This window comes from Moschus berezovskii, chromosome 23, assembly GCF_049115385.1.
Source record: "Moschus berezovskii isolate FMDL1 chromosome 23, NW_MosBer_1.0, whole genome shotgun sequence".
In the NCBI taxonomy this organism is placed as follows: domain Eukaryota; kingdom Metazoa; phylum Chordata; class Mammalia; order Artiodactyla; family Moschidae; genus Moschus; species Moschus berezovskii.
The window spans coordinates 54,577,761-54,602,478 of record NC_142482.1 but is presented as its reverse complement, the minus strand read 5'-3'; the positions used below and the strand labels follow the sequence as shown (position 1 = coordinate 54,602,478).

The 24,718-nt window shown below is 45.0% G+C and overlaps 1 protein-coding gene across 3 annotated transcripts in view; it reads left to right on the top strand.

Annotated features, from left to right (window-relative positions):
• PHACTR1 (phosphatase and actin regulator 1) overlaps positions 1–24,718 on the top strand; it is a 515,711-nt gene that overhangs the window by 224,174 nt on the left and 266,819 nt on the right. The gene's annotated exons all lie outside the window — the stretch shown is intronic.

Below are 24,718 nucleotides of genomic sequence, written 5' to 3'. Positions count from 1 at the left end.
CGCAGAAGACAGCCTGGTAGACTGGGGCCAAGAGTCAAGAGAAGTCGACCCTCCCTGGCGTGTTTCAACTAAGAGGGAGAACGACCTTGTGTTTTTCACTTCCACCTGAGCGTTCTGCAAAGAACTAGCAGATTGTCGCTGGCAGGGCTACATGTGTACAGTGACAGCTGTTCTTGGATGATGGATTTAACCTTGTTTGGGACTGGATGCTCCTCTGAGGTCAAAAGTATTATGGCATTTCATGGGCTGAGCGTTCCACTTCCTTTCAATGTTCTGTCTCCTTAAGGAAATCAAAGACGGATCCCGCCACCTGGGTTTCTACCACGCCCAGCTGGTCATGTGTACTTTTCACCATTTCCTAGTCAGTCTCCATCTTTCCAGGGTCCCATTCAGTAGGAACCATGATATTCAGTGACGTGGTTGCCTGAAGTGTACACACGTGTGCACACACACACCCCTTTATTTATTCTACAAACGAATTTGTGAGTAGAGAGGAAGATGATCTGCACGTGATATGTGCACATTACTTCCTTTCTGAATTTCAGATCCTTGATTTCAGGGAGAGCGATATGGAGCCCAGCTCATGGCTGAGACATCCACACAAATACGGGAACTGAGGGGAACGGGTGCCTTTTCTGAATTCCCAGGCCTGTAAAGGCTTGAAGCAGCAAGTCGGGGAAGAGCAGGTGATTCACAGATGTACACAGATAAGGGGGGGCGAGCCTCTCCTGCCTCACCCCCTCCCCATTCGCAGCTGCCCCTTTCGCTGCCGTGTTTTTCAGCTCATGCTGTAAACAAGTGTCATTGCTGTGGTCTCTTTAGGCTCAGGCCCTACGCTTGTTGCTGCTGCTGCTGCTGCTCTCTGTGGGCATCTTGCTATTTAAAATAGTCCCCGTGTGTAGCTCTGAAGTGTGTCTAGTGTTCCTAAGTGCACGGGGCTGTGATGTGCTTTGTGGAGACAGTATGTGTGTTACATACGCCTTGTTCAGGGCATAGCGGTGGTGCCCACAAGTTCAAGGTTAATGGATCAACAATATAGGTGGCACTAGTGGTAAAGAGGCTGCCTGACATTTCATTGCAGGAGACAAATAAGAGACGTCGGTTCTATCCCTGGGTCAGGAAGATCCCCTGGAGGAGGAAATGGCAACCCACTCTAGTATTCTTGCCTGGATAATCCCATGGACAGAGGTGCCTGGTGTGCTATGGTCCATAGGGTCGCAAAGAGTCAGACACGACTGGAGTGGCTTTGCACACACACACGAGGTCTTTAAACAGAAACACACCTAAGACAAGGAACAGATGATCAGTTGATGAAAACGTTGGAACCGGAACCTCTCAGGAACCTGACCCTGCACTCCCCTAGGAATAGCAGTTCAGTGTCTCACTAATATAGCATGCACAGTGACTTCATAGGTCTACTGAACGTGTCAGAAGGGCACTGGGAATCACTTTTCCACAAAGATGCAAACTGGGGCTGGAAGAGATAACAACCTTGCCTGAGGCTATGTAGTAGCAGGCATAAAACCAGTTTACAATAATGTAGAGATTAGTGTGGTTGTTCAGTCACCAAGTTGTGTCCGACTCTTTGTGACCCCATGGACTGCGGCATACCAGGCTTCCCTATCTTTCACTATCTCTTGAACTGGGATTAAAGATCATACTTGAAAACAGACATGCCAGTTATGTTTGAAGCATTCACTATTTTCCAGATATTGTTAAGAGGATCTAGCTAAATGATCTCATTGAAGCCTCACAACAGCCTTATAAGACAGGGAGTATTATGCCTATTTAACACGTAAGGACCGGAGAAGGCAATGGCAAGCCACTCCAGTACTCTTGCCTAGAAAATCCCATGGATGGAGGAGCCTGGTAGGCTGCAGTCCATGGGGTCGCTACGAGTCGGACACAACTGAGCAACTTCACTTTCACGCATTGGAGAAGGAAATGGCAACCCACTCCAGTGTTCTTGCCTGGAGAATCCCAGGGACGGGGGAGCCTGGTGGGCTGCCGTCTATGGGGTCACACAGAGTCAGACACGACTGAAGTGACTTAGCAGCAGCAGATAAGGACAGTGAGGCTCAAAGAAGGAAAGTAACTTGCCCAAGGACACCCTGCTTATAAAAAACAGAGCAGAGGTTTCAGACCCAGGCAGAGTGACCCTGGAAGTTGTAATTAGAGACAAGTTTTGTAGCTTAAGATCTTGGAGAAAGAGCTCCATTAATGTTAATAGTACCCTATTTTGTTCTCTAGTTTCTTCTTTTTAATTTTAATTTTCCCAGTATCCCATCTTTACACTGCATGGTTTCCTAATTTACGTGTTTTTTGTTCAAATTCTTCTATCCCCTCAAAATGCTCTTCTTTTCTCTGAGCTTTTGGGTTTCTTTCTTTCATTTTTAATGCTGCAAGGGGGTAAAGTTATTTAGTAGCTGCAGAAATTGAACATTTTATGTTATATTGTGCTGTTTAATTTTAAAAGTTTGAACATTTCAAGGTTTCCTAGAATGTAATATATGTTATTGAAGAATTATTCTCTGAATATTCAGTTCAGTTCAGTTCAGTCGCTCAGTTGTGTCCGACTTTCCGCGACCCCATGAATCACAGCACGCCAGGCCGCCCTGTCCATCACCAACTCCCGGAGTTCACTCAAACTCATGTCCACAGAGTCGGTGATGCCATCCAGCCATCTCATTCTCTGTTGTCCCCTTCTCCTCCCACCCCCAACCTTTCCCAGCATCAGAGTCTTTTCCAGTGAGTCAACACGTCGCATGAGGTGGCCAAAGTATTGCAGTTTCAGCTTTAGCATCAGTCCTTCCAATGAACACCCAGGATTGATCTCCTTTAGAGTGGACTGGTTGGATCTCTGAATAATACTCAGGCATAAAAAAGAATAAAATCTTTCCATCTGTAACAACATGGGCAGATCTAGAGGGTACTATGGTGAGTGAAATGTCAGACAGACAAAGGCAAATATCGCATGGTTTCACTTACATGTAGAATCCAAAAAACAAACGAACAGACACAACAAAACAGAGATTCATAGATAAGAGAACAAACTGGTGATTGCCAGAGCAGTGGGGCAATGAGTGGAAAAGGTGAGGAAGACAAAAGCGACAAACTTCCAATTATAAAATAAATGAGTCATGGGGCATACAGTCAATGATATTGTCACAGCATTGCATGGTGACAGATGGTAACTAGACTTTTCCTGGTGGTTACCTTGCAACGTATAAAACTACTGAATCACTGTGTTGTAGATCTGAAGCTAATGTAATGTTGTAAGTCAATTATACTTCAATTTAAAAAAGAAGAATTGTTCTTCTAATCACTCTTTTCATTTCCCACTAATAGTGTTATGGTTTATTTACAGATGTTCTCATTAATAGAGGAAACATGATTCTTCTGTTTGTGTATTAGATTTGAATAACCTGACATAAAATTACTTACTCCTTGTTTTGCGTTTCATCTTGGATATCAGATACCTTTGAACATTTTTAAAGATATGAAGTCTCTCATTAAGTTTCCCAAATCTGTATCACCGAGACTCATTTGCCTATGCCCTTGAGGTATTAAGAAATTATACCCTTCCCTTAACACTTAGGTATTAAGGGTTATTTCCACAGGACTCCTAGTAGTACTGTGCCTGGAGACAGAATAGTTTCCAAAAACAGAATCTTTCTTTTAAAAAGTGCCAGAGCTGTTTATTACGTTAAAAAACAAACACATTAACAGCATCTAATAGGGAAAAAGAACTCCTGTCAGAATCTTCTGGCTCCTTCTCTCTTTCTAAAATGCACCCTCAGATATCCAGAAGGTGGGCATTCTCTCTGGCCACACAGAAGATGCCCCCCAGGGTTGTGAACTCCATCAAAGCATTTCTACTCACAGAGTTCAAAGTCTGGAGGTTGTAAGAACAGATAGCTTGAATCTCTGTAGGTAAGTAGGAAAGAGTTCACCTACAAAGGAGCTGCTATTCTTTGAAATAACTCAAGTAAGAAACCCTTCCTTTGTAAATTAGAAACAAACCTCTTGAACTGTTCTGAAACCCAGAGAGAGAGAGTTATAATACTCCTGGCAAACTGTGCTATATGCTCAGTCAACTGGGACACTTAGGTGAACAAATTCTGTGTTTGTATTGAGATCTGGTAATTTCGAAACAAAGGCAAAGACAAAGAAATCTTAAGGAATCTTGGTCTTGTTCTTAAACTGCCAGGGCATGAAAGGGAACTGGAGAAAAATGAAGCCATGTTTGATTCCACGAACGCTTGAAACCATCCTTCAAATATTCTGGATGGAATAAAGTCCAAAGTGTTTTGCCAAACCCCGGGGAAATTAGCTCCATATGTTTCTGATTTATTTATAGTTTAATCATCAAAATATTGCTTTGCAGGGACTGGTTATGTCCAAGAAACCTTTTATGAGCCATTTTAAAACATTATCTTGAAAACAGGAAGCCCCGTTTTGCCAAGAGCTAGCAGATGCCTGAGCAGAGGTCTCCATATTGCCTTTGTGGAGTCTGTGCTGTGTGGAGTCTCCACTCACTAGAAATAAAGAAATCCTTCAGGGGTGATAACCCAAGGGGAAGAGGGAAGGTGACTGTAGGCTTCCATGATTTCCACTCAGACTCATTCCCTTTCATGCCCTTTTCACCGTATTCCATTCGTGTGTTAGTCACTCAGGTGTGTCCGACTCTTTGCAACCCCAGAGACTGTAGCCCACCAGCCTCCTCTGTCCATGGGATTCTCCAGGCAAGAATACTGGAGTGGGTTGCCATTCCCTTCTCCAGGGGATTTTCCTGACCCAGGAATCGAACCTGGGTCTCCTACATTGCAGGCAGATTCTTTATTGTCTGAGCCACCAGGAAGCCCGTTTGCTAAATGATAATTCAAGAGGTAACTTCTCTACCAAAATTATGTTAGGATCTTAGTTCTTACAAACCAAAGTTCAAATTTCCTAGAAAACAGCAGCTTCAAAGGAGCCATTGTATATATTAATAGGAACACACTTTTTCTCTTTATTTTGGAGTTTTTAAAAAATAAACTAAAATTCTCAAGAATTTAAAAAAAAAAAAAAAAAAAAAACCTCCTAGAGGGGCTTTACATAATGTTTATGCTGGGGTTTTTTTTCTCTCATTGCTCTTCCTCAGTGGTTTTTTAAAGTCAGTTTCCTGATCAGTTTAACATGGGAAACTGTTAGCAATGAAGGTTCTCTGCGTCCCCTGCATGCTGGCCTCTCCCAGTGGTTCTCAGACCACCCGTGTGCCAGTGTCACTGAGGGTCTCAGTGATCCCCGCTGAGCTCCGCCCCGAAGTCTCTGCTTCAGTCGGTCTGGGTGTGTGGCCTGACAACTTGTATTTCTTACAAGTGCCCAGTTGATGCTGCTGGTCTTGGGACCCCACTTGGAGAACCATTACACTCTTCCCAGTTCTCACCACTGGCTCACCACTGAGTGGAAGTTCAGTTCAGTCGCTCGGTCATGTCCGACTCTTTGCGATCCCATGGACTGCAACACGCCAGGCCTCCCTATCCATCACCAACTCCCAGAGCTTACTCAAATCCATGTCCATTGAGTCGGTGATGCCATCCAACCATCTCACCCTCTGTTGTCCCCTTCTCCTCCTGCCTTCAATCTTTCTCAGCGTCAGGGTCTTTTCAAATGAGTCAGTTCTTCACATCAGGTGGCCAAAGGATTGGAGTTTCAGCTTCAACATTCAGTTCTTCCAATGAATATTCAGGACTGGTTTCCTTTAGCATGGACTGGTTGGATCTCCTTGTAGGCCAAGGGACTCTCAGGAGTCTTCTCCAGCACCACAGTTCAAAAGCATCAGTTCTTCAGTGCTTAGCTTTCTTTATTGTCCAACTCTCACATCCATACATGACCACTGGAAAAACCATAGCTCTGACTAGACGGACATTTTTCAGCAAAGTAATGTCTCTGCTTTTAAATATGCGGACTAGGTTTACCTTAGCTTTTCTTCCAAGGAGCAAGCATCTTTTAATTTCATGACTGCAATCACCATCTGCAGTGATTTTGGAGCCCAAGAGTGTTGAGTGGGAAGGAGAGATTAAAGCAGAGGTGAAAGTGGAGCCCATTCCAGGTGCATCCAGTAATGGTTACTTAAGGATGTATTTCAAGGACTTAACAAGGATATTATCTATGTAAATTCCTGTAGACCATTGTTCATGGCTGAAGAAATGAAGTAGTTTATGTAATTGGCCTCCGCAAGATTTAGTTTATAAAATAGGAGTACCACCAAGCCAACATATATAGAATACCTACAGTTTTCAGAGATTTTCGTGGATTAGAATGTCTTCAGGCTTTAAAATGATATATCAGATCAGATCAGTCGCTCAGTCGTGTCCAACTCTCCGCGACCCCATGAATCACAGCATGCCAGGCCTCCCTGTCCATCACCAACTCCCGGAGTACACTCAAACTCATGTCCACAGAGTCGGTGATGCCATCCAGCCATCTCATTCTCCGTCGTCCCCTTCTCCTCCCACCCCCAACCTTTCCCAGCATCAGAGTCTTTTCCAGTGAGTCAACTCGTCGCATGAGGTGGCCAAAGTATTGCAGCTTCAGCTTTAGCATCAGTCCCTCCAATGAACATCCAGGATTGATCTCCTCTAGAATGGACTGGTTGGATCTCCTTGCAGTATAAGGGACTCTCTAGGAAATAAACACATATGGTGACATGAGCTTTTTCTGTCATTAAAATGTAAGAGAACTTTCATTGCATAGTTAAATGCAATTGGTTAAAGTATATTGAGCATATCATGGAGACTGATTGACTATACTGATCTTCAGGCAGATCAAGAAGCTGGGTTCAGTGAAGGCATTTCAGCAGAGAGGTGTGCTACTCTGTGATGAGCTGACAATATGAAAAGCTCATAGAACCTCCTTGTTAGAAGGGGTTCTCCAGCTTCCAAATACATTAGAATCACCTGGGAATCTCGATAGAGCCGACGCTGATTGGGCAGGTCTAGAGCGGGGCTCGTGGAGAAGGCAATGGCACCCCACTCCAGTACTCTTGCCTGGAAAATCCCATGGATGGAGGAGCCTAGTAGGCTGCAGTCCCTGGGGTCACAAAGAGTCGGACACAACTGAGAAACTTCACTTTCACTTTCATGCATTGGAGAAGGAAATGGCAACCCACTCCAGTGTTCTTGCCTGGAGAATCCCAGGGACGGGGGAGCCTGGTGGGCTGCCGTCTATGGGGTCGCACAGAATCGGACACCACTGAAGCGACTTAGCAGCAGCAGCAGCAGAGCAGGGCTCGAGGTGCTGTGTCTCTAACAGTCTTCCGGGAGATGCTAATGCTGGAGAAGCAAGGTTCTAGAGCAGTGGTTCACGACCAAGGGAAGCCTTTGAAAAATTCTAAGTCAGACGTGCTGGCTAGGACTCAGGCAAAGGTGTTTTGAAAGCACCCCAGGTGATTCAAAATTGTAGCCAGCATTGAGATGCTCTAACCTGGAAGAGCAGAGTTCCTATTTCTAGGCCGCCTCTCTCAAAGTCAGATGCCTTGCTGGAGTCTTTGGTGAGTATCAGACTGCGGTGAATTCATACTTGACTTCTCTAATAAGAGCCTGAAGTGCCTGTTTCTGTGTCGTTGATAAAAGAAAGAGCCTGGTGCTTTAGATTCCTGTTGTGTTGACTGCAGACAGAGTTAGCATCTAGCTCTGAAAATTTAGCAACTGGTCTTGTATTCTTTCCCCCACAGAGGTTCTCCATTCTTACTGTCTTTTCTTCCACACAGTTTTTTTTTAATTTAAAAAAATGTTTAACTTCCTTATTTACTCTTATAAGTGAGCTACAGATATATAACTGGGAGTACAACCAGCATTGATACACCAACAAAAATGCTCGAGTACTTAGACATGTATTTGAGAACTCAGAACCCTGCACGCGCGCGCACACACACACACACACGGAACATTTCGCTTGAAAAATGTCAAGAGCAGATGTTACTATCCACTTGTCTCCCAGCATAAAATAAACATAATCTGACTTCTGTGGAACATCTGATTCTGCTTATAACTGCACCCCAGTGGATCTTTTTGGATGAGTCCCTTTCAAAGTGCGCCTGTAAGTAGCTGAATGTGCTAGCTGTGGCTGGGTAATTAAATTTTGTATACTTAAATGTTAGAGACTGCCTGCCAAATACAATTATTTCAGTTGTAGCCTAGTTGATGCTGAACTTCTCTTCCTCACAGTAATTAACCAACAGGTGCTGTTCCTTCTGAAGTTCTCTTCTCATTTCTGATTAAAAATAAACTATGGCAAGGTAGAAATGGATGTATCTTTATTTTTTGTAGTAGCCGGATACAGAAGCAATTTGCCTAATAACTCTATCAAGCTACTTCAATGTTAAACCCAAAAGAAGGGAACCTAAGTGCCCAGCCTGTTTTAGAAGTTAAATTAATCCACCCCAAAGCCATTCTTCTCGCACCTCAGTTTTTTGGCCAGCAGTATTAGGATGACAGGCTTATAAAGCATGAAGATTTTGGGTGCCATATAAATGTTGCCCTTTTTATGCTGTGAGTAGTTCATGGGCATGAATCTAAGAATGAAGGAAACAACGATCATTGCCAAACTTGTCTTCTTAACCGTGTCTCCGTGAATTGAAACTGTATGGTAACAATCAGTAGAAGGATCGGAAACAGAAAGGAGGTGGCTGGGACAGGCATGAAGAGATGCCTCACGTTCTTCGGCGCAGCGCATCCACTGATGTGAGCCCCCGTGCTGTCCACCCTGGCTCGTGTGGATGGGTCCTCGGTCGCTTCCCTTGTGTCCGACTCTTTGTGACCTCATGGAGTGTAGCCCGCCAGGCTCCTCTGTCCATGAGATTCTCCAGGCAAGAATCCTGGAGCGGGTTGCCATGCCCTCCTCCAGGGGCTCTTCCCTGGGAGTTAACTCAATGCGCTCACGTTCCTGGGTGAGCAGCACTAACCGGCTGGTGCTAGAGGAAGTATTTTGCGATCCCTTTTGTTACTGACTAGGGTTCTCGGCTTCCTCCATCAGTGGAAATTGATCAGGAGCGACCTAGAACAAATAACAGTTTCCCTTGCTTGCTTGCTCGGGGGAGGGAGGGCAACCTCATTCCTTACCTGCTTTTGTGCGGCTTTTCAGAAGCGGCAGTTGGGTTTTTCGTCTTTTTGTATCTTTTTGTCCATAATTCCACCCAACTGCCCATGCACGCAGTTATTTTTTAGTCCCTTAAAGTTTCTTGGTATTTTGTTGCTCCTGGAAGCCTTGCATCCGAGGGTCTCAGGTCCCAGCCTGTCTCACTTTCACTTGTTTCTTTTCTGATTTCGTCAATTTCCAATAGCATTTCCAGTGCTCCCCAGCAGCTCCTAGTAGCCTGGGGCCTGAAACTCATCTCCTGGCCTATCTGCACACCACACTTTACCTGTGTTCCTGTCAGTACTTAGATTTCCGTGTCTGTCACAGAGGCAGGGTTGGCCACCCTGTCTCTTACGACACACCCTACGGTCCTGGTGGGAAACTTCCTGCCCAACTTCATCCCCAAGGATCCCACTCCCATGGTGACAACTTTAGCCGTCCAGCAGCAACAATACACCAGACCACCTAGAAGCCTGGAGTGGAAGAACTGAAGTGAAGTTGCTCAGTCATGTGCGACTCTTCACGACCCCATGGGCTGTAGCCCGCAGGCTCCTCCATCCATAGATTTCTCCAGGCAAGAATCCTGGGGTGGGTTGCCATTTCCTTCTCCAGGGGATCTTCCCAACCCAGGGATTGAACCTGGGTCTCCCGCACTGCAGGCAGACTCTAACATCTGAGCCACCAGGGAAGCCTGGGGTAAGCAAAATGGAAAGGGTCTGGCACTCAGATCAATGAAGACACCCAGGTAGAATGGAGGGAAGGGGAAGGGGGCTGGGAGTCAGCTTCCATAGACTAGGGGAGCCGATTCCTGCCCCACCTGTCACCCGGCCCCAGACTTTGGGTCCATTTGTATGCATCTCTATAACAATAGGTCTTCTCACCACTGAGACTGGAGGTTTGGAGTGGGGGTTGAGGAGGAGAAGGGGAGCTTTTAAATTAGAACATCCTTAAAAATCATGATTTGAAAGTGTACCCTTCAAATTTCAGTTCCTGGTAACATTGGAAGTTCTGACCAGTAAAACCCAGTTCCCTTCAGGGAAACTTTAGGTAGACCCTGTTTTCATTTTTGAGAAAAGAAAAGCTGATGTGGGATTTTGACGTGATGGTCAGTAAGCTCATGGGTGTCTGTTAAAATTTTGAATATTCTTGAAGCAGGGGCGAACTGCATTTGGAGTCCATCTGAGGAAATATAGATTGTGGTTGTGTAGGGCAGGGCGAGAACAAGGAGTGATAGTATGTGGGCACTTGTTTGCTTTTTAGGACGTTGAAAATGTTAAAAAATTAGATTGTGGGGATGGTTGTCCAACTCTGTAAATACACTGAAATTCACTGAATTGTATGCTTAAAATGCATGGATTTTAGGGTATATAAATTATGTCTCAATATAGCTGTTAAAAAGGCATCTTACAAACCCTGCTAAGAAGATCCGATGCTTCCCCAGGTGAGGCGGGAAGGTATTGATGGTGTAGATTCGTGCACCACCTGCCTTTTAGCAAGCTCCCTGCAGGGTTATATACACCGCTGCTGTGCAAGATGGGGTGAGGGTAAGAAAACTGGCCTCTGCTGAGCATCTGCTAGGCGATAAACGCTGCACAGACCCTTTAGACACATCATCTCATTTAAACCTCATGGCAACCTACTGGTACCTTTACCGTAGCTGGATGATTTATTGCTGTTGCCATAGAGATGTAATTCTATTGGATCTGAAATGCAGACAACCACTGCTTTACCTCTGAGACAGTTATGGCTCAGAGAGGAGAAATAACTTGCCCCAAAGCACACAGACAGTAAGTGGCAGAGCCAGGATCGGAACTCAGGGGATGTCTGTTTGATCTGAGGCCTTGCTCTTTCTATTCCACCCTGCCGCCCTGAGGTCGGGATGTTAGGATGCTTGGGACTGAAGCACCTGGTAGACTGGTGAGCATTAATACTTTCACACACCCCTTAGATTAGTTTCTTGTTGCTGTTGTAACAAATAACCACAGATTTAGTGGCTTAAAGAAACTCAAATTTATACTTTTCTAGTTCTGGAGATCAGAAGACCAAAATCAGTCTCAATAGGTTAAAGTTAGACTTGGTTCCTTTTGGAGGCTCTTGGGGAGAATCCAGGCCCTTGTGTTTTCCGGCTTCTGCAGACCAGTGTTCTTGGCCCCTGGTTCTTTCTCTGCGATGGGATCCCTGCAATTTCTGCTTGTCATCACATCGCCTTCCTCTCCGACTTCACCCTCTTGCTTCCCTGTTACAAGGGCACTTGTGATTCCATTGCCCATCTGGATAACCCAGGATAATCTCTTCAACTCAAGAGCCCTAGTCCCTTCTATGTGTAAGGTAACATAATCGTATATTCACAGGCTGGGGGACTAGAATGTGAATTTATTTGGGAGGGGCATTATTCTGCCTACCATACTCCCACTCTAGAAGCCTATGTTTGAAAGAAGTCTTGGAATAAATGTAACCTTCCATATTTTGACCTTGAACATAAAAGCTGCTCTTTATTCATAACAACCAAAATCAAGACTTGAATCAAATAGTACTAATTGTATGTCTCCAATTTGTCTCTTGAAACTTTAGAGGAATCAAATAAATAATAGGCTTGATGAGGTGCCATTAAGAATATCACTTTCCTTTGAAGCTGTATTATTAGTCGATAAATTGCAGTATTACTTTAATATGTCAAGCCCTCAGAGAGATCTCACTTTAAAGGAATGTGGATGTTTGGACAAATGAGAACAGACGCACATATAGGATAGTGTTTATCTTGCTCGTAAACCTTTTTGAGGCAGGCTTTCTCTTCTACAGTGTCATTTAAGACAACTGTGTGCTTCATAAGGCACTTTTTAAAAGGTCAGGGTCTTGTTTTTAAAGGTTTTGTGTATCTATGTGGCTCTAGGTTTTCCTTTGCACAGCAACATTTGAAATTGTCAAAGTCAAGGACCAAACTACAACAGAAGATAAAGAGCAAACCTTATCCCCCACCGACCAAAAGCAGAGCCTAGAAAAGCGGGTTCAGCTACCATCACCCAAGGGTCCGGGGCTTGGAGGGGTTGTTCTCCCAAAGGTGGGAACTCTTACTCTATTTTCAACGCACATTCAAAATATTGAATGGTAGGAATTTCGGAGTTGAAGAGGATGGGGTTGTTCCTTTAGCTCTTAGGAAGATTTTCCTATATATTCTTATCTCTCTTTGACTAATAATGATGCCTTTCTCTATAACTCCCAGAATATATCATCTTCTTAATTTTTTAGTCTCTTATAGTCAGCATATCACCATGGACTTTTTCTACTCTTCAGTTCAAATCCCATAATAGACTTCTGCTAAAAGTAGTGTTTTGGTTCCAAACTGTCCTGACTCAGGTTTAAGCCTCACTCTCCAATAGAATCCTGAGGGACTCAGGGTATTTGCCATTTGCCATTGACTGCTTAGGTGACTTTGGGGTCAGTCTGTCTGGATATCAGTTGTTGTTTTTTTTTAATGAAAGCCAAACCTATCAGGGTAGTCTAATAGGATGTGAGATGCCTTTCAGTTCTAACACCTCAGAAGCTCAGAACATTTAGTAGTTATGGGAGCCATGGGTTAGATATTGGTTTGGGGTTTCCAAGAAGTTGACCCAGAGATAAGATTTTTGAGTACCAGTAGTTTGAGAGGTGCACTCAGGAAATACTGGTAGAGGTGTGGGGAAACAAGATAGAAAAGAGAAGGAAGGCAATGAAAGTTATTATCAAGCCAGTTACTGCCATATACAACATACCTTCAAGTTGTTCCAGCTGAGAGATGTGGGACCTGCATATTCGTGGACTCCGTCTCCATCATCGGTCTGAGGTCTTGTCTCTGTAGCACTTCCTGCTCCTTTTCTCCTGTATTCAGAAAAAAAATCCTCTGTATACAGTTGCTGGCATCCCCAGTTCCCAGAAAGCTTTCTTATTATTGAAATAGAATATGGGTGGCGTGCTAACTACATCACAATATGTGTGAGAAGTGTGGGGTAGCATGGGAAAGAAATGGTCAACTGGGAAAAGAAAAAGCAGTGGTCTGATATTTGGTTCCGTTGAAACTTGCCATGAAGATTTCAGAGATTCCAAGCCATTGTTCTGTAATGTTTGGCAGTGTGTGCATACTATGTCCTTTGAGGTGGGCATGGGACAACAGAATAAATTTGGAGCTAAACATTAAAGAGGGCTTCCCAGATGGGCACAGTGGTAAAGAATCCACCTGCCAATACAGGAGACTCAAGAGATGCTGGTTCAATCCCTGGGTCAGGAAGATCCCCTAGAGAAGGAAGTAGCAACCTGCTCCAGTATTCTTGCCTGGAAAATTCCGTGGACAGAGGAGCCTGGTGGGCTACAGTCCCTGGGGTCACAGAGAGTCAGAAACATTAAAGAACAGCTCATCAAAATACTACCCAGAGTGAAAAGGGTGTATGTTAGTAAATTATGGATGCTCTAATATTATTTACATAGAAAATCTGCAGTGACATTTCCTCTCCTGCCCATTTTTAAGGAAAACACATATAAGTGTTATAATACTGTGACAGTTTAACTAACAAGGAACTCATTTTTACTTACTTAGTATCCAAGGTTCAGTTGACTAAGAGCCTTCCCTTCTGTATTGTGGGTCTTTCCTTTAGTGTGAAGCCAGTGCTTTGTGTAAAATGGGCCAGTTGGTTCTGGGATCATCCATTGCTTCCTAAAGAGCTGCAGCATTCAGATATGCTCTTAGAAATATGTGGGATGGGAGGAATAGGATAATTCAATTCATTCTTCCCCTTCTGAGCTTTATTTCTGAGAACCTGAGTTGCCAACATCTATGAAATATAGAGGAGGCGTAGCAATCAATCACGAGGGGAGGAGGTGATGGAAGAGGGAGGCTGGCCAAGCATCCCTAAGCTTCAGTCATTTTGTATTTCAGCACAAGAGAGCAGGATTGCTGACTGTTAGATTTCCTTTGAGAGGCAGTATGCGAGCGGCATATTGAGTATTCTGATAAAGCCAAGTATAGGTGTAACCCTTTAAGGAAATAGTCAGTCTGGTTAAAATGTGAAACCCCTTGGATGAATATTAGATAAGATTTGACTTACATGAAACTTAGGATCTTAGAATAAGAACAGACCTTCTAGAGCACCTAATTCAAACCTGTCATTTGACTCAAGAAGAAACCAAGACCCTGAAAGTTCAGAGATTCATCGTCAGGATTACAGAGCTTATGGACCCAAGTATTCTGAAGGACTGATGCTGCAGCTGCAATACTGTGGCCACCTGATGCGAAGAGCCAACTCGTTGGAAAAGACCCTGATGCTGGCAAAGATGGGGGCAGGAGGAGAAGGGGGCGACAGAGGATGAGATGGCTGGAGCATCGCCGACTCGATGCACACGAGTTTGAGCAAACTCTGGGAGGTGGTGATGGACAGGGAAGCCTGGCGTGCTGCAGTCCATGGGGTCACAAAGAATTGGATACAACTTAGTGACTGAACGACAACAAAATTCTGATACCTCGTCCAGCGTTCTATCTACTCTACCACACGCCTCTCTCTCCTCATCCTCCCACCGGTTCTCTCCCTTACACACGCGCGCACACACACGCACATGAAGTTCATTCAAACAACAAAACGCTTAACTTGAAAGGACAGCTATCTAGGATTTCTTTCTTTTACCGTATCCCCACATTTAATAGCTTCACACCCACACCCCAAGAAAATTATACAGTTGCCCTTGGCTTTACAGTGATAAACAGAAAACACTGAAATCTCTAGTCAAATAAGGTCTGCAAGGATTTGTGCTGTGGAATCTGTTTAACTCTGAGAACAAAATAATTGATGGTTACGTAAGGACAGAGGTTGAAGGAGCACGCCACTAATCTCGATAAAGGGGCTGTTTTCACCGACACCGTCTTTTCTAGACTTTGTGTCTGTTTCATCTCCACTGTATACCATACAACATTTAGTTTAAAAAAGGCAATATTTCTGTATTGTCTATCCTGCTTCTCTTTCCCTGACCAGCTCCAATGTCATCAACATCTCTGAACCTCAGTCTCCCTGTGTCTGAATGATACCTCTTGTTTTCAAGGGGTCTTTCTTATGAAAAAATGCAAAAATGTTTGAACTGGGAAATGGAGGAGATGCTGTGTCCCTTCCCAGGGCCGCGGAAGGGGCCTGTGCCTAATTTAAGCGTATCATCACCTTCAGGATATATCTGCCCATATGTCCCAGTATCCTCCAAGATGTTCCCTTCTACCCCAGGAAATCTGCCCATGTCCTGTCTTACTGGTTGACACCAGCAGCCCTGGCTGGTCCCCTGCCCAGCATCCACTCATGGGTCCTTCTCCCACTGGCTGCCTGAGTAAGTCTTCAAAATCTAAATCAAATCATGTCACACTCTCCTGTAAAGTTCCCCTGACTCCCCAGTATCTTAAAGACAAGCCCCAATTCCTTAAAGGCACCGAGGCCCTCAGAAGGAGCCAGCCCTTGTGTTACTGACCTAGGTTCTTAGACAATGGAAATTGATAAGAAAGAGGTCAAAATGAGGCATTCAGGCAAGGCTGTATTGAGACTTATGCTGCCACACTGGGGAGCAAAAGCCAACAATAGTTTCCCGCGCTTGCTCCCTGAGATGGGGGCTGAGCTGGCCCCTTAAATGGGGTGACGGTAGGGGTGGAGGGGTGGCTTAGTTGGTCTGCCCAGCCCCTCGGTGGTGCTGTGTCAGGGATCATGCACAGGACCCTGCTTTTGCTCCCCAAACTCCAGAAGTGGCAGTTGGATTTTTGGTCTTTTTGTATCTTGGCATTCATAATGTGCCCCAACTGCACATGTGTGCAGTAATTTTTAGTCCCTTGTAGGTTCCTTGCATTCAGTTGCTGGGGGAGATGTTTGTCCAGATGCAAGCCCCACAGCAAAGGTTCCCAGGCCCCAGCCCGTCTCGCGTGCCTCTCCCGAACTTTCTCTTGCAAGCTGCACCTCCGCACTCCAGCCATCCGCAGTGTACGCTCTTCCTGAAGCAGGTCAGGCTCTCTTGCCTCCGTGCCTGCTGGGTTCTGGGGCTTCTCTTCCATACCTGCCTGTCCTGTTCCCACATCACCTGCTGGTGGGGTCTCTCCAGGACCTCCCCCGCAATCGAGGTGCCCCTGCCTGCCCTCACCTTTACACACCCGGGGCCTTCCCTCTGGGACCCCTGAGTGCTCCCATGAGTTTCGCCATCTTGCCCCCTGCAAAGCTCGAGGACAGGAGTTAAGCTGAAGGAGAGAGTGACCTGGAGACATCTCACCTGAACGGCGAGACAGGTGGCCATCTCCCCTCCCCGCCTCCAGCCCGGCCATGGAGCTCCTTGTTCCTGGGCGACCAGGGTCTGACATGGCCAGGGATGCTGTATTTCTCTTTCTACCGGTGGGCGAAGACAGAGATTGAGCCTTTTTTTTTTTTTTTGCTGCTTGAGAAATTCTCCTTGCCGCTGAGTTTCTCCCTTTGCCCTGATTCCTTCTAGTCACTCTGATAACCATCAAATGTGTTTCTGAATCCAGAAAGTGCCTCTCTCTCAAGGTGGCAATGCTGCACTGGGCACAAATTAAGAATCCAGAGCAGCTCGTGGGTCTTACCTCCAGGGGCTCAGAGTGCACATGTGTTTGAGAGAGAAGTCACCGGGGTCCAGGGGCCCTCCTGAGCTCTGCTCCACAGCTGGCAGTGGGTCCTCGGATTTGGGGAAAGACTGCCCACCACCTGCCCAGAGACGAGCAGTGGGTCCAGCCTGCCTACACCTGCACGCATTCCTTGCTTTCGTTGTGTTGTGCTGACAAGTTGAGTCACATTGTGAGCCTCACACAAGGCATTGTTGTTTGAAGAAACATTCCCTTTCTATATTTGTGCATGGAGGAGATCCAAGACGGCCAGTCGTCCTTTCAAGTAAATGACCCCACCAGAAAAGCCCCCGCAACCCGTGTTAGAGTGTATATTCTGGCACTTCTGTAAGACACTCTGAATCTCTCCAAGACAAAATCAAAGGGTGAAAGTTCGCCCATCCTATATAGCAAATCCTTGTTAAATAACACAGCTGATCTGGAAATGGCTGACTTCAGACTTGTTTCTCCTTCCAAGGAGGACTTTCCAAGTGGTTCCTTTCTGTTTACCCAGGGACGAGATGATTTTCACAGTTAGCTTGATTTCTTAGCCAGGAGTGAAGAGATAGAAGCGCTCAGTGGAATGCTGGTAAAATGGTAACATAATTATGGTATCCTCCTCAAATGATGAAGAGTTGTTTTGTGTCACAGCAAAAGGAAGGTGGGAGAAGTCCTTGTTGTAACAGTCTCTTGTTACAGTGTGAAAACCCTGGGGACTCTAGAAGCTTCAGTTCAGTTCAGTTCAGTCGCTCAGTCGTGTCTGACTCTCCGCGACCCCATGAATCACAGCACGCCAGGCCTCCCTGTCCATCACCAACTCCCGGAGTTCACTCAAACTCATGTCCATCGAGTCGGTGATGCCATCCAGCCATCTCATTCTCCGTCGTCCCCTTCTCCTCCCGCCCCCAACCTTTCCCAGCATCAGAGTCTTTTCCAGTGAGTCAACTCGTCGCATGAGGTGGCCAAAGTATTGCAGTTTCAGCTTTAGCATCAGTCCCTCCAATGAACATCCAGGATTGATCTCCTCTAGAATGGACTGGTTGGATCTCCTTGCAGTATAAGGGACTCTCAAGAGTCTTCTCCAACACCACTGTTCAAAAGCATCGATTCTTCGGCGATCAGCCTTCTTCACAGTCCAACTCTCACATCCATACATGACCACGGGAAAAACCATTGCCTTGACTAGACGGACCTTGGTTGGCAAAGTAATGTCTCTGCTTTTTAATATACTATCAAGGTTGGTCATAACTTTCCTTCCAAGGAGCAAGCGTCTTTTAATTTCATGGCTGCAATCAGCATCTGCAGTGATTTTGGAGCCCAAAAAAACGAAGTCTGACACTGTTTCCACTGTTTTTCCATCTATTTCCCATGAAGTGACGGGACCAGATGCCATGATCTTTGTTTTCTGAAGCTTACAGAAAAAAAAAGACCCATAAATTGTGTGTGCGTGCACGCGCAGCTGAGATAAATCCTAGAAGGTCCATCATCTTTCCTCTTTCACTCTCTCTGCTCTGTCACGTCCTTCCCCTCAGGGGCCTTACGGTGAGCAGGCTGACAGGACCGTTCATTATCTCCTCCGGCTCGCCCTCCCCCTAACCCCAGGACCCCTGGCAGCAGAGCCAGGTACTGACCATAGCCATGTGGTCACTGGGACTGCCAGGAGATCCAACCAGTCCATCCTGAAGGAAATCAGTCCTGAATATTCATTGGAAGGACTGATGGCTGAAGCTGAAACTCCAATCCTTTGGCCACCTGATGTGAAGAACCGACTCACTTGAAAAGAGCCTGATGCTGGGAAAGACTGAAGGCAGGAGGAGAAGGGGACGACAGAGGATGAGATGGTGGGATGCTATCACCGACTCAAAGGACATGAGTTTGAATAAGCTCCAGGAGTTGGTGATGGACAGGGAGGCCTGGCGTGCTGCAGTCCATGGGGCTAAGAGTTGGACACGACTGAGCGACTAAACTGAAGTGAAGTGATAGAAGGGGATATGCTTGTGCCTGGCGACCTCTCTGCTTTTGCTCACACTTTACTCCACACTTAGAATCCCCTTGCCCTCCTTCCCATGCTGCTGGCCCAGGTCTAAGTGTGACCGTCCCCGGGGGTTATGTATTGATCCTCCAAGCCAGAGGCTTTTCCCTCTAGTAACAGTTCGGGTGTTTCCTACAATGCTAATTAATCATAGTCATTTTTTGCGCTGCGGTTATTCTACTGGTTGCTTTATCATTTTAATATTGTACACTCTGGAAGCGAATGAGCCCTCCCAGATTCTGCCACCAGAGAGCATGATGCCGTGCCTGGCGTGTATTTAGCTGTACCCTGGAAACATTAGACTGAGCGTGTAGTTAGGTATTCGGGGCTGAAACTGTGGTGAGCTTGGACTTGCCATTTCTGAGTCCTAAACAGAATGACATCTAGGTGTTCTGGTGGCAGGGGGATGGGATGAAGTGGGCAGATTGAAAAAAAAAAAAAACAATACCCACCGCATGTCTGTGGGTGGCGGTGGCGGTGGTGGTTTAGTGGCTAGGTCATGTCCAACTCTTGAGACCCCCATGAGCTGCAGCCCACCAGGGTCCTCTGTCCGTGGGATTTCCCAGGCAAGAATACTGGAGTAGATGAAAACTGCCTATTTTTTTTAACTTTTTATTTTCTACTGGGTGTGGCTGATTAACAGTGTTGTGATAGTTTCAGAAGAACAGCGAAAGGACTCATTCTTATGTTGTATCCATTCTCCCCCAAACTCCCCTCCCATCCAGGCTGCCACATTAACATTGAGCAAAGTTCCCTGTGCTATACAGGAGGTCCTTATTGGTTGTCCGTTTTAAATATAGCAGAGGACCCATGCCCATCCCCAAATCCCTAACTATCCTTTCCACCCATCCTTCCCCCGCTGCAACATAAGTTCATTCTCTAAGTCTGTGAGTCTCTTTCTGTGAAAACCGTCTATTTGCGACTCCCATCTCCTAAGTCTTACACAAATTCTTTTCACTGTTTCCTAGATACACGGGTGCAGACCAAAGATAAAGGTGGCCAGGAGATCGTCTTACTGTCATTTATATGCTTTAAAATAGTTTTCCTTAGTCTCATTTTAATTTTTCAGAAATTCCCATGTAGGACTGAATCTGCCTACACAGTTTCTTTAAAATTAAACTTGCGCCTCAGTATTCATAGCTCCACCTACTCCTCCTCCCTTTTTTTGAGCTGTGTGCAGGTTATACAGATGTCTGGGGAAGTGCTTCCATTCTGTTTGACGGAAACCTGGCCAGCTTCCCCTGAGGTTACTGGTGGGAATGCTTACCCAGCAGGGTTCCACATTGGGAGTCCTTAGCCACAACCTGCAAGAGTGGGGCCTGCAGAAGAGCTACATTTAGAAAATAGTGTCAATATTTGCATTTTCCATGGCTAATTTTGGAATCGCCAAGAACTCTGTGATTTTTCAGGCAGGTTTTATGCCTCTAACTGCATAAAGTACTCATAAAAACAGTAATCTGAATGAGGATTCTAAAGACTATACCATCAAGGCTACTCCCTGCCTCGGCCTCCCTTGCAAAGCAGACGAAGATGAGTTGTTCAGCCACGCCTTATTATTGTTTCATGACTTGGCTCTTCCTGGTTCTTCCCTTGAAGAGGAGGAAAACCTCTAGACTAAAAGAAATGACTTATGTATCCCTTCTTTCTCCTGATAGAATCTAAGCCATTTGAGAAAAACTCACCTTGGAAAGATTGCTGTTTTGATTATGTAGGAAAAATTATTCAAAGCATCTCTAGGCATAGATGCTTCTCTTCACATATTATTTGACTTCTAGACATTATGCTCCCAATTAAAGGGTTAGGAGTTCTCCGGTTCAGAATCTTACTGTTGGATAACTGTCTTGACCCAAGTTCACTTCCAGTCCTCACTCGGGAATTGCATGACCAGTGCACTGATTGAACCAGAAAGTTCCTGAACTACAGAAGGAGGGAACTTCAGAGTACAAACCACATGTAAATGGACAGTTATAGCAGGTAACTTTATCATGGACCTCAACTTGTTTTGACATATATTTATATATATATATATATTTTAGTTCTGTGTGTTTTATTCCTAGGGCCCTGTCCAGGTCAGAACAATCTGGCAGTTTTTTGACCCCCGTCAAATTGTTGGCATCCCTGGAATTCATGTTCCTATATCTTAATGGCCTATCCTCTCTCTCCAAATCTCAGTAAGCCTCTTGCCTTGATTGTCTTTGAAATGAGGTTAAATGATAACATATTGACTTGAAATTGAGGTAACTGAAAGGCACATTTCATCTCAGTGTCAGGTCCAAACATCCCTATTCTTATTTTTTTCTTTTTCTTTTTTTTTAAATTAAAATATAGTTGATTTACAATGTTGTGTTCGTTTCAAGTATACAGAAAAGTGATTCCGTCATACATACATGTGTCCACCGTTTTCAGATCCTTTTCTCCGGTGCTATGTAGTAGGTCTCTGCTGGCTGTCTATTTTATATATTGCGTGTCTAGGTTTATCCCAGCACCCTTATTCTTAAGCCTTTTCCTTGTGCGTCTTCCCCTGAGTAATCCGGCCTCTTCTTGCTATATGTTGCTGCTTTTGCAAACCACACACCTTATTTTCTTCCTGGAATGAGCAGATTTCATTCCCAACACAGCTTTTTCCAACCACTGCTTACATCTATTTTTAGTTCTTTCCTCTGAGGCATGAGTGATGACTTTTCTACGGCCTGTCAGTTATTAATTCATTTCAAAGATTAACTTATCTAGGTTCCTTTCGTAGGTTTGGTTTCAAGGGAGAGTTTACCTGCATAAAAAACAGTAGAGTTGAAATCAACCAGTTTGGGCCCAAACTCCAGATTTTACCCCTGTTAGAGCCTTTATTTCCATGGGGATGGTCTTGGTCCCTGTCTCCTGTACAATGTCACGAACCTCCGTCCAGAGTTCATCAGGCACTCTATCAATCAGATCTAGTCCCTTAAATCTGGAGAGTCGGACACGAATGAGCGACTGAACTGAACTGAACTGAACTGAGAGCCTTTATTTTCTCATCTGCCCAGTGACTCAACTCAGGACTCTCAAAAGACGTTCTTCGTTCCTCGCTGCAGCAAATTAAGGGTGTATTCCCAGTAACAGTGTAAGTGAAGATCTTAAATTCAGTGTAAATGAGGGGTTTCAAATTCCTTCCTTGATCACTAAAGTTAGGACCCCTAAAGGGGTGTGTGTGTGTGTGTGTGTGTGTGTGTGTGTGTGCATGCGCTCACTCGGTTGTGTCCAACTCTTTGTGACCCCATGGACCATAGCCCACCAGGCTCCTCTGTCACTGGGATTTCACAGGTGAGAATACTGAGTGGGTTGCCATTTCCTCCTCCGGGGATCTTCTCCACCCAGGAATTGAACCTGTTGTCTCCCATGTCTCCTGCATTGCAGGTGGATTTCTTACCCGATGAGCCACTGGGGAAATGTGAAGACAAATTTCTTGATTTTGCAGCTGAGAAAGATGGTGTCCCCAAGATCCCACAATCAGAAGACAGTTACTACCAAAGCTGAGAACAAAACTCATGCCCCCGAATTTCCAGTCCGTTGGGTTTTTTCCTAAACAATATTCCAAGTTTGAGGTTTCAAATAAACACAAATTTATTTAGTGCTCACAGCAAGGAACCCTCTTAGGCACTGAGTAGAGAGAAAGAAAGCCTGGTTTCTGCTCTGAAAAAGATCATGAACAGAGGAGACAAATATGTCGCCAGCTAACTAACACAAGGCAGGATGAAGGCAGTGCTAAATAAAGGCAACATTTGCGTGTGGTTTTCCTAACTCAGGGAGGCGATGGTATGTCAGTGGGGTCTGGATGTTTTGAAAAGTTCGGATACATGGGGAGGAAGGGGACAGTGGGGCCATCCCAGGCAGAGGAAATTATAAAAGTAAAACCGGAGACTTGAAAGTGCATGGTGTGAACTGATCTCTTACATTGCAAGCGGATTCTTTACCCTCGGAGCTACCAGGGAAGCCCATAAAAGAGACTAGTGTTAAGTAGAACCTGGAGTTTCTAAGGAAATGTGTCTAAATTTTAGATTAAAAACATAAACAGTTTGGAACCATATCATCAAGAGTTTTGGCCCTTCAGGTAAACGGACAGGCATTTCGGATACTGAAAAAGGCTGGGGGTATGAGGTAATTTAATAGCTAAAAATTTGGTCTAGTTGGATTGAAATGGCCAAAGGGTATGGATAGTGTTAATGGAGAGAGGAGAGCAAATGTTAAGACCGTGCCATGTCAGGATTGATGTAAGTTCATAGTTCTAACCTTTGAAACATGTCATTGCTCACTTCTAATCTGTCCTCCCAGTGTTCCAAAAAAGTATCTTTCAATATGCTATTCACTTCCGTAGAGATATGCAAGCATATTTAGAAAGCATATTTAGAAACTAGTTTTAGCTAATATTCTATAAATGAAGGGTATAACCTGGTTAGTGTCTATGAGAATAACAAAATCAAAAGTAGTGATCATATTGAAAGTTAGTAAGCAACATTTAATCTCTTTCCAAAGGCCATCAGGAAAAGAGGCTTACTGAGATTTGGGAAGATAAAAGAGACCAACAGATGCAGGAAAGGGGATTCCAGGGATGCAAACAATTGTGTCATTGTTCGGCTGCTCAGTGGTGTCTGACTCTTTGCAACCCCATGGACTGCAGCACACCAGGCTGCCCTGTCCTTCACTATCTCCCGGAGTTTGCTCAAACTCATGTCAATTGAGTTGGTGATGCCATCCAACCATCTCATCCTCTGTCGCCCCCCTCTCCTCCTGCCCTCAGTCTTCCCCAGAATCAGGATCTTTTCCAGTGAGTCTGTTCTTCACATCAGGTGGCCAAAGATGGGGTTCAAGTAACTGCCAAGTCACTTTGAGCTGAACAACATGATGCCAGTATGTTAGAAACCCATAGGAGAGCAAAGTGGGGGAGCAGGATTAGTCTTGCCTGTGAGGATGAGACTTAAGGAGAGCTTCACAGGTGAGGTGGTATTTGGACAGTTCTTGAGTCACGCTTATTTGAAAGGACCTAGCAGGACCGTATCTTTCAGAGGGAGTGCTAAATGGGGCTGGTTTGGAGGGGTTGATTTTTCCTACTTCTTTATTTAAGACTATTCTTTACAAGGGCTTCCCCAGTGGTTCAGCAGTGAAGAATCTGCCTGCAAGTCAGGAGCTGCAGGAGATGCAGTTTCGATCCCTGGGTTGGGAAGGTTTCCTGGCAGATGGCACAGCAACCCACTCCAGTATTCTTGCCTGGAGACTCCCATGGGCAGAGGAGCCTGGTGGGCTATAGTCCATAGAGTCACAAAGAGTCAGACATGACCGAAGCAGCTTAGCATGCATATACACATCCTTTACATATTTTCTATAATAAGAATGTACTGTTTTCACATTCAGAAGAAAAATTGATCTGTATATATGATTTTTAAGGGAATGTTGTTTGGAATATTGGATCACAGTCAGTGATCTGTTATAACTGGATTAAGAGGGATCCAGACTCCTAAAGATTTGGATTTTATTCTATAGGGAAATAAGAAATGAGAAAGGCCTTTTTAAGAAGAGCAAATTATCAAATGAAACCCCATGGACTGTAGCCTGCCAGGCTCCTCCATCCATTGGATTTTCCAGGCAAGAATACTAGAGTGGGTTGCCATTTCTTTCTCCAGAGGATCTTCCTGACCCAGGGATTGAACCAGGGCTCCTGCATTACAGGCAGACTCCTAAATGTCTGAGTCACCAGGGAAGTAAAGTGAAACAGAGAATGATTCAGAACAGTATTTGATTCAACTTCAAAATGTGTCATATCCACATGTGATATGGATGAGCGAAGAAGAGCATTGCGGGCCAGAAAGTGAATGATGGGCTTTATGGAAAGTCAAGGAATCAGAGCTCATCTTGAAAAGAATCGTAGTGTTTAGACAGAAGGGAAAAACAGGGGAGAGGACAATTTAAGGCTGAGGCGAGGTGTGAGCAAAAGCAAA